Source organism: Dreissena polymorpha, chromosome 6 (assembly GCF_020536995.1).
Source record: "Dreissena polymorpha isolate Duluth1 chromosome 6, UMN_Dpol_1.0, whole genome shotgun sequence".
Taxonomy (NCBI): domain Eukaryota; kingdom Metazoa; phylum Mollusca; class Bivalvia; order Myida; family Dreissenidae; genus Dreissena; species Dreissena polymorpha.
The window spans coordinates 84949680-84960773 of NC_068360.1; the positions used below are offsets into that span (position 1 = coordinate 84949680).

General features: G+C 34.4%; 1 long non-coding RNA gene across 1 annotated transcript; it reads left to right on the plus strand.

The window, feature by feature from the left end:
* The first annotated feature begins 2384 nt into the window (after window positions 1–2384).
* On the plus strand, window positions 2385–4439 carry LOC127834010 (uncharacterized). The gene is made up of 3 exons (XR_008027726.1): window positions 2385–2423; window positions 2760–2942; window positions 4419–4439. It is a non-coding gene; the product is annotated as an uncharacterized LOC127834010 (long non-coding RNA).
* Window positions 4440–11094: the final 6655 nt, after the last annotated feature.

An 11094-nucleotide genomic window follows, 5' to 3' on the forward strand; every position in this document is an offset into this window, starting at 1 on the left:
TAATGTAATCTGGTGTAAACACTATTTGTTAAAAGAGTGCTATTTTTTGAAAATATTGCAATAAAAAGTATTGAACTAAACTCTGAAAGTATTTCTCACTTGTGTTTATGCATAAATAACTCATTTAGAACCCATTAACACATCAATAGTTTCACTACCGTGCGAGTTTACTTAGGTACGAGTTGACTTCCGTGCGAGTTGACAAAACAACGTGCGAGTTGACTTAGGTACGAGTTGACTGTAAACCTTGTATTGTGGAGTCGTCGTGGTTATTGTTGGTTGTGTGTAGCCTAAAAACAATGTTCATATTCGCGAACATGACTTTAGAGTTCGAAACATGATAATGGCTAGAGAATTTCTCTATTTATGTTTACAGTCTTAATTATATTTTACATTAAACTGTAATTTGTTGATAAACACATTGCAGAAAAAGCATCAATATTGCAAATATTCGATCATATTCGCTCGTTTCGTTCATATTCGCGAATATGAGTCATATACGCATGATAGACGGACCCAAAATTTTGAGCAAAAAACTTCAAAAACTGTTAAACGGGAATAAACAACACAATAATACAATTCCGAATGACAATAAGTATGTTTCCAATGTTATTGTCTTTCTGGATTGTATTTATCATCACAGAAATGGATAAAAGCAACGTTTGGATTATCAAAAGGTAAATGTAATATATTTTCGAGATAAGTCACTGTATTATTTATACAGTCTTTCAAAATTATGGAACGTTTTAAATTCATCTTTCCAGAAATAGCAATATGTGGGTCTAATCTCTTTCAAAAAGACATTTTATTCAACGTAACGTACCGAATTAAGAAAATTCAATAATTATAAATTGATTTTGACACCTTAAAAGAAAACATCAATTATTTAATAAAGTTTGGTGTCTTTTACTCTTTATACAATGGAATATATTGCAATGGGTATAAACTGTTTATTGAAGTCTGATCCCCCCCCCTCCCTTCTCTGGTCAAACTCCCATTGGAGTTCTTTATAAATTGGAGTTAGACGGGGATCCCCCGTCAAACTCCCATTGGAGTTTAATTTAAATGGGGGATTGACGGGGTCCCCCCCGTCAAACCTCCAACGGGAGTTTAATGGAAATGGGGGTTTCACGGGAGCTCCCGTAAAACTCCAACGGGGGAAGAAAATCTACAAACACTTTATTTTCTTATTAAAGTACATATTTCTTACAATTATAACTTAAACATGTGTATTTGTAAACATTGAAACAGAAAACAAAGCATAATATTTAAATTACATTTTTTGTAAAATATAGGTAAAATTCTCCCGTCTGGAAAAAACACCCGTTGGAGAATTGCAATTCTTAACGGGGGAGCCAAAACCCCGTTGGGATCCAACGGGGGATGGCAACTTTATCATCAAATAACTCTACTTTCCAAAAACATTTTAACTCTTTTTTTTCAATTATATGTATGTACTCAATGCCCCCTACAAATATGCAAAATTTCATAACAATTGTTCAATAAATAAAAAAAATAAGTTTGCAAATAATCTGGATTTGCAAACTTAATCTGGATACTGTTACTTGTTTAACTTTTGGCAGCTTTTGTTAACACAGGCAAGCTACATAAACTTTTATTCACAGTCTTGCACAAACAACATTTGACCAAAACACAGATTGTTACAGACATAGTTCTCTGCTTTTATTTGCGTTAAATATATCAAGCTGGCATCTTTCTGGGCTGATGAGAGTCCAGACACCCCCAGGCTTCATACTTATCACTAGACTACTGTCATCTTCGACAATTTTTTGCAGTGTACTGAGGGGAAAAGGTGGACTAAACAGACGCTTAACTTTTTACAAAGCAAAGATCGCTTAACAAGTTGCTTTTGACCTATCTAGGCTTTAATTTTGTTCTCGACTCATGGCGAATATTGTCGAAAGCGTCAGAAAATTCAGACGGGTTTATACTTTGCCATAACATACACGTATTTAATGTGCAAATTTAACGTTAAATGTTTAAACCAGTCAATGATTGAGAAGTAAAATGGGCAGCAAGTTGAAACAGTCTCGAAATACGTCAAGTTGGCGATTTTGGGGAATTGTTTACTCGATTTTGTTGTAGTTTTTTTTGAAATTGGGATGGGTCTGGTTCATTTTGGGAACGGGTCCATAGGTCATTTGGAACAGGTCCGTTTACCGTATCTGTCCATAGAAGGAAAAATAACACTAGCTTCTGTCTCTACCATACATAATCTGGCTATTGAAAAGTTTGTGAGATCAAGTTTCTGAAATCTCGACAATGCTGTGTTTACTTGTAATTTATATTTGAACTTGGTAGGCAATGAACAATGACAATTTGCTGAAAAACAATAAGTAACACTAACAAGTACTACTTTGTTTCAGACACTAATGAGAATGAAGCACAAAAGATGTTTTTGGGTAAGAACAATTATATATAATGTTAGAGTGAGCTTGTGATAATGATATTGTTTGGTATTTTCATTCCGTCCATTATTCTGACTGTCTGAACTGGGGTCTGTCACACTTTTCTTAGCTGTTCTCAGTAACTTTTGTATGGAATTTCATGAAACTTAAAAATAAATGTCTAGCATACTGCCAGTGATAAATAAATGAGTTTGCTATAGATGCATTGTTATCTCAGGAATTAAGATCATGATATATCGATAAATCAATTTAATGTTGCACCACTACAGGCAAGTGACAATGCAATCATGAATGTCTTGTTTGAATTTACTGTTCATCAACATTTTTTAGGAATATTTGATGTCCACATTGAAAATCTCATCCCACCTTCGCCAAAAAGAGCATCAAGACTGCTGGACCTTGAACACGTGAAGTTTTTAATGGACTCTTTTCAAAGTGGAGTTTTTCAACAACTTACAATCCTGGTAGGAATGGTCCCTGACGATTGTGACCCGTCGATATTAAAGATGAAAGGTATATATTCGAGCACTATTTTATATATTTAGCTCACCACAGTACAAAGTGTACAGTGTGAGTTATTGTGACAAGTCTTTGTCTTTCATCAGATGTGTTTTGGGATTTACCTTGTAATTCCAGAGTTATGCCCCATATTTTTACTGAAACTAATCTGTTTTTGTCAACTTTTTGCCGTCCAGAGCTGATTTTTCAATAACTAAAATATTGCATCCAATTTCCTTAAGCTTTTAAATCAATGTCTATCATCATACGTTGTACTGCAGTTTTGCATGTGTAAAGTTTGTTAAGATTGTCCTGATAACTTCAGCGTTATGCCCTCTTCTGTGACTTTAATCAATATAATCAATAAATTTTGAAAACCTTTTTTTGGTGTCCAGAGCTGTTTCTGTTTAAATATTGGATGTAATTTTACGAAACTTAAAATAAATGTGTATTATTTAGACAATAGCACACGACAGAGCTGGGCTGGACGTCTATAATCTGCCCGCTGCCGACATAACAGCTTTGTTGAATCTCAATTTTATTGATCACTGTTGGCTAAGGCTGAATGTGGACGCCATTTTGTTCAGTAAAAGTCGCGTGTTTCCATTCTTTTCTGATATGAAAAATCGGCCCGGCTCAGCGGGCTGATATAATTTATATTGGCCCGCTAGAGATGAATAACGGCCCTGTCGCAAAGTCATTTTGTTACTATTTATAGTAATGATATGTGATATACTGCAATAGTGCACATACAATTATGTTGGGATAGCCTTGGTACTTCCAGAGTTTTGCCTCCTTAATTGATCAATATTGAAGAGTAGATTAGTAACTTCCATGGACTTACAGTCCCATTTCTACTGAAATAAAACGAACATTTTGTATAATATTTCGTAAAATAACGTATAATAAACAACGAAACATAGTGTTCATTTTTACATTAGACAATTGCCGAATTTTCAACGCCAGATGTGGTCTGGTAAAATAGATGCTCGTTTTTATTATTAATTTGCATATATAATGCCATCTTCATTTCCCACAACAATATATATTATTCATACGACACATAAACACTAACAGGGTACCATTTTAGTGTTTCTGTTTCCTATGAATAGATCTATTTGCAGTAAAAATAAAAATGGAATTAATTGTGTCACAAATAAATAAAAACGAGCATTTTGTTTCTTCAAAGATCTATGTAATTATACCACATCTAGAGTTGAATTTTGGCTTTTGCTTAAAGGAACACTGATTGTTTTGGTTTTGACTTTATTTAAAAAAATTCTTTACTAATTTTTGTTGATTTTGAGCGTTATAGAGGGTTTAATATAAAAAGAGAAATACTTATGATGAGCAGATTTAAGACAGTAATTTACTATTAGAGACCGGTGAAATAATGATTTTTTTTATATTCTAAATGCTGCTTGGTGATCTTATTCTGTTAAACTAGTACATTGCATTTTGTCAACTTATAATGATATCATGGAACTGCAGGTGCCGGACAGGTTGAGACCCTTGGAGAGAACCACACAAGGGAAGCCCTTCAGGGTCTTCTAAGGCGTGGTCTCGCAACTATAACCACAGTCAAAATGAATATTTATTCAGCCCTGTCAACATGCACAGCCTTAACGGTGGGTTGGCAGCACAATGTTTGCTTGCAGGAGAAGCAACAGCCTCTAAGCTTCATTGACAAGGTGAGGCTTATGAGACAGGTTCGCCCATCAATGCACATGTCACCAACGGATATGAAGGCTTGGAAAGAAGCTCTTTCTTCCATCTTTCATGTGAAGGTATAGTTACACTTATATAATGGAAGGGTCTGAAACGTGCATTCTCTTGCTTATATAGTATGGTTTGACCAAGACACTTTTAAACAGTTTTTCTTTGAATTATTTAGATTTAAATCAATGAACAGAGGGATCAGTTGGATTGGCATTTGACTACCTGCTAACTCATGAATGGCTGTTGAATGATTTGACATTTAATAAATATAAATAAACACCATTTTGATGAAAAGTACTTATGTAGGCATTGACAATATTATAATCTTAACATAGTTGGTGCACATTATAATTGTCTGCAAAAAGCAATACCAATCCTATGTTTAAAGCAAGCACGTTGAGAGACTTTATTATAGTTTAACCCTTGGCGGGCGGCATCCACAGCAGTGTCCGCTCTCTAATTGAAATAGTTTTCATCCGATCTTCACCAAACTTGGTCAGAAGTTGTGTCTAGACAATATCTAGGTCAAGTTCGAATATGGGTTATGTCGGGTCAAAAAAAAGGTCACTGGGTCACTTAGTGCATTTCAAGGATTAAGCATGATGTCCGCTCTCTAATTTAAGTTGTTTTCATCTGATCTTCACCAAATTTGGTCAGAAGTTGTGTCTAGATGATATGCAAGTAAAGTTCGAATATGGGTTATGCTGGGTCAAAAATGAGGTCACAAGGTCACATAGTGAATTTCATGTGTATGGTGTCCGCTCTCTAATTGAAGTAGTTTTCATCTGATCTTCACCAAATTTAGTCAGATGTTACATCTAAATGATATCTAGGTCAAGTTAAAAAAAGGGTCATGCCGGGTCAATAACTAGGTCTAGAGGTCACTTACTGCATTTCAAGCATTAAGCATGGTGTCCAAAACCTACAAACGGGCGTATCTTGTGACAGTTTGGCACTCTTGTTCAAATTTGACTTTTCTGCTATCCAATTATGTACAATATTTGGAGTAATATAATGGGCATTGTTCACTGTTGAAAGAATTAACAGGTCAAAAGAGTTAAGTTAAAATGTGGTTACTGACCAATTATCTGCAACTCATCTTGCTACCAGTTGTTTATAAAAAAAATATATCCAATATTTTACATTGGACAGTCCTCTAAGTTGATTATTCAAAGCGTTATTATTTATAGTTTTGTATACTGAATGGTTATCATTATTCATGATTTACAGGACATCAGAAGATTCCAGAATTCGTATGGACTGCATATGAAGATGGCTCAGCTTGAACAGAGAGTTTGGGCCATTGTGGAGGAAGTCTCGGGTGGTGCAGTGAAAATCTCTGAAAAATTCTTCAGACCACTCTTGAAAATTCAATCAACCGAGGATATTGAGTCGTGTCTGAACATTCTGTGAAGCAAAGGATTAGCTGAATATAACAACAAAATGTAAGAATTAATTGTGAATTTACAAAACTGTAACAGACTTTAAAATTTTCATTGTATTTCTTATAACGCAAGTGGGAGTGGTGTCATGGGAACAAGCTTATTTATTTATCAATTGATGATTTTCAGGCATAATTTTGTCAGACCTGCCTTGTGTGATCTTGACATATTTGTCACAATGATTGTTTGATGTTTTTTGTGCTGTTAATCCGGACATTGCTTGTCTAGAGAGCTACTCTGTCATTAGTAGGCACAATATCAAATAATTTGACAGTGGCTTTGTCAAAAATCAACCAAATTTACTGCATTTTATTTAAACTGTATGTCTTTAGCTAAAGGGTATCATCTTATTTGAATTATTAAAGGAAAGATTGTAAATGTGAATATATTTTTTTTAAGAAATAATAGACTGGTAGGCACTAGTTATTGCAGTAGTTTTTTTTTGAAACGGTTAAAAAACACAAATATTTATTTTTATTATTTTATGTTTGAAATACCGTCCAACCATCGCACCCAAGAATCCCCCCCTTCCCCTCCCCCCGATTTTTTTTTTCATTTTTTTTCGCATTTTTGGAAGATAATGTAATAAATGTCCACACCCCCACACTATACACCCCTCTTCACTCCACCCCTCCCTCCTTTGTGATTGAAAATGAGAGTCCGTTCCCTTAAAAAAAGAAAATAGATGAGCGGTCTGCACCCGCAAGGCGGTGCTCTTGTTATAATTTCACAAGCATGTTGAGGCACCTGTGTCGCGGGACGTTTTTAAAGCCCAGGGTTTTTTATCTTACTTTGGGGAAAGGGCCTGGCCTTTTTTGAGGGGAAAAATAATCGTGCGAAATGCTGAAATTTGGGGAAAAAATCACGTGAAACACCGGATTTTTGCGGAAATAAGGAAAGTTTTAAATAATCAATTTAAAATATTTTGCTGTTTTATAACAAATTCAAGGCAACAGATAATTTAATTATGCAATATGTTATAATTTCTACACTGGATCAGGTTAACTTATGAATTTAAAGTTAAAAAAAAAATTAAGGGAAAAAATCAAGTCTGGGGGAAAATTTGCCTGCTGAGGGGAAAAAAATCCGAGGGGAAAGGGCCATTTTACGGCGGGTCCCAAAGAAAGAAAAAAAGCCCTGAAGCCACAGACAATGTAAAACATGTTGGTGTTGTATATATTTGAAGTTAATTTTTGATTATTTTTTAGAAAGGAATTTTTGGGATCCAGACCACTTACAAAAAAAAGAAAGCAAACTGACCTGGAAGATGATGCCAATGAGGAATGTTCAAACACTTCTGAGGGACTCCTTGTAAGTTAATTAATTTCCTTTTTTGTATATCAGAAACATGAGCAATTAAATAAATAGTATTTGGTTTATGTATTTACACTGGTGAACTGCAAGTATTAAGAAAGGCCTTGTGTTTGATTGGAAATCAGGTAAATGATGTTAAAATGAAAAAGTATTTGATCTTTTAAATAGCCTGAAAAAGCATTTTGAGAACATTACCTGTGAAATTGGGAAGTTGTGCTTCAATTTTCCTTGTGAGAATAAAAAAGTTTGTTTGCATGGCAAAAAAAACAACTTCAGAATATTTTTTTTTGGGAACATGAAACTACTATTAAAATTGGCAGAGAAAGGGTCTGCTCATAGATCAATATATTAACTTGTACTTCTAGGAGAAGTACAGCAAGGTAGTTGATGAGCTTCAAATGATGAAGGACAAATGTTCCAAACTGGAAACGGAAAACTCAGAATTGAGGCGTCAACTGACAGAGCGTTAGTGCATATATTTCTTATAATATTCTTGAACACTTAATGAATGGATCTTTTTTATAAATGATAACTATTTCTTGACTTACAGAGTTTAGAATAATTCACAAACATTGGTTTAAGACCACTTCGAGTGAACACACATCTTCTTATGCCAACCCCATTAATTTGCCTAATATTTCAATGTTTTTAAACCTGAATATGCAGTTTGAGTTATTAGGCATAGACACAAATGTCCAGGCTTCGAGTACCAAATAACCTCATAAAGACCCTGTTTGAGACACCAGTGACAGTTGATCAGATATAAGTTGACATACATTGACACTTGATCATAAGTGAGTTATCTTGATTTATATGTAATAAATATTTTTATGCACCCCTTCCGAGAAGAGGGAGAATATTGTTTTGCACATGTCGGTCGGTCCGTTAGTTGGTCGGTTTGTCGGTCCATCTGGCAGAGGACCCCTATTGATTTTCAGGTCACTAGGTCAAGGTCACAGTGGTTCGGGATGATAACTCAGGAATGCTTAGGCCTTGATCATGAAACTTCATTGGTACATTGATCATGACTGGCAGATGACCCGCATTGATTTTCAGGTCACTAGGTCAAAGTTAAAGGTCACAATGGCCTGGCTGCCACTACAATGAACTGCCCATTTGGAGAGCATGCGTGGCTTACAAACAGCACTTGTTTTTACATCTTCTGTAATATATTTCTATTAATTTTTTCTGTTTATTGAATTGTCAAGTTAATGCTAATAGAAGTATTCTTTTCCACAATTATCCTAAGATTTAGACATAAACAACAGTTTTCGCAATTTATCTACCGTTTATTGTTTGTTCACCCATTGAAATACATAATTTGGGTATAATTTGAAAAATGTGCTAAAATGATGACGACACGGTGGTCTGCTCAACTTGTCACCTGTCCCAAATAAACCATGAATAGTTGTACTATCAATATGAACATTTTTAATGGTCCATTTCTCAGAGACTGTCAAAGACATTTGGTTCAACTTAGGTCTTCATGATTACCAATTTAAAATGCATCTCAGTTCTCAAGGGCAAATAAGCCTAAATTGAATCATTAGGGCTATGAATTAGCAAGAGTCCAGTAGCCATGGGCCCTAAAACTTGAGCTGGGCTCATAAAGATAAGAACACACTTGGGAGAATGTGTTAAAGTTTTAGTTTTATAACCTTTTCTCATAATTATGGCCCATTTTCATGTTGTAATTTTCATTGTTTATTGACCCTATTGTTGAGGACAATTTATTTAAAAAATGGAAATAGATATTTGGTCATAGTCAATTATTCTTGTTTATTGTCACAAAGTGAACATATTTATCAATGGCAGATAAACCTTGATATTATTTTTCTAAATGTGTGCCCCATTTTGAACATTGAGTGTTGGAGTGTCACTGGTAACATTTACTTTACATGGACAGTTAACCTTAATACTAATACTAATGACTTCCTCTTCTCTACCTAACACTCGGACAAGTGGATGACAATGTCTGCAGATGGCTCATGCTCGGTAGTTCATCAAATCAGTTCAGGGTCTTTTATTATATCTGAAAACAGATTGCCCGAAGTCCAAGGAAAATTCATCAAAGGACAAAGAAATTGAAGCATTCTGGAGATTTGAAGACGGACGAGAGGAATGGTTGCCGGCCAAATTGATCCGAAAATATGCTAACGGTAATTTTAAACATAATAAAATATTTTACGAATAATGTACAATTTTCAAGTGAGATGAACAAAATCCCATATAAAACTGACCATGTACTAAAATTAGCTTTAATTACTGTGAATAAATAATCAGTTGTAAGTTCCCAACTGGTATGCCCAGAGGGAACTTGTGATATATCAAAACAACACTGACAATGTTGCTGACAATTTTGTAATGGTATTTTGACCAGTAGGGGAATTTTGCATTGCATGCAATGATAATCTTGTTTATATTGTGAAACTCAACATATAAACCCTTTTTTCTGTTCTTGTCTGTTTGTCAAAAGCTGACAGCATGCATATTTTCAACTAGTAAAGTGACTGATAGTTTTAAAAACACCTTGCTTAAAAGGTACACTTCTAGAATCATAGTGAAATATATATGGGCCGTGTCGCGGCAAAACCTGTATTCGTGACATCAGTTATGACGTTGGTAAATTCTCTGTAAAGTGACGTCAACATTTTATTTAATTTGCGCGATTTCGTCATCACTGCAACATGTGGATCTGTGTAGCTGTTTTGGACAGTTATATATTTGTGTTAAGTATGAAATGATGTGATATGGATAATGAAATAGAAGTTAGTAGTATATTTTATTATTATTGGCAATTTTGCAAAATTGGTTTGATCTAAATATTTAATAGAATATAGCGAACTAGACGTGTTTACAAATTAACCACCATGTTAAACGTTGTTAAGATATTCAGTGAACGAAAATTTATTTACGGTATAACTTATCAGACTAAAAGTTTGTTATTTTTATTTGTACATGAATTGTTGTAAGAGTTTGTCCCAACCTTTTATTGGAACCATGGGGTTACTACAAAAGTTTTTTTTTCCAATATTGAACCCGATCGATTCTAATTTGTTGTGCCGATCCTAAAGGCTAAACAGTTTTTAAAATTCAAAGCAAAATAGTATTTGTTATTTGTTAGTTTTTGTTTTCGATTTTTATTATAAACTCGACCATAGTCTCTAAATTATTATTTATCCAAATTCTTAATAGATTTAAATAGATTAATATGCAGGAAAGAATATTGCATAGAAGTCTGGAAGATTTTTGTCACTTATTATCCTTGTTTCGGTAGGAAATAGCTTGCATATCGCACATATAGATCTACATTGTCTACTTTTATTCAATGACTGAGTGCAAAAACAAATTTCTGTAATTTCGCGTAAAGAAACACGTATCGATTATTTAATGTTTGAATAATTTGCATAGACTATATACGTTTCCAGGAACTGGACAATTTATTGTCCGACCACTTTGGGCGAACTCCATCGGCATCTCAGGTGAGCTCAAATTCCGATGATGGGACTTATATAAATTCCCCAAATGATCATTCATTTAGTGAGGACGAAAACAGTTCAGCAGCAAAAAGTGTTGATTGTAGAGCCAGAAATTTCATTCACCAACATGACATTGTATGTAACAACAGTGATGAGTATGAAAGTGATGTGGACGATACATACATTGTCAGTGGTGCATGCGCCAGTGGTAAC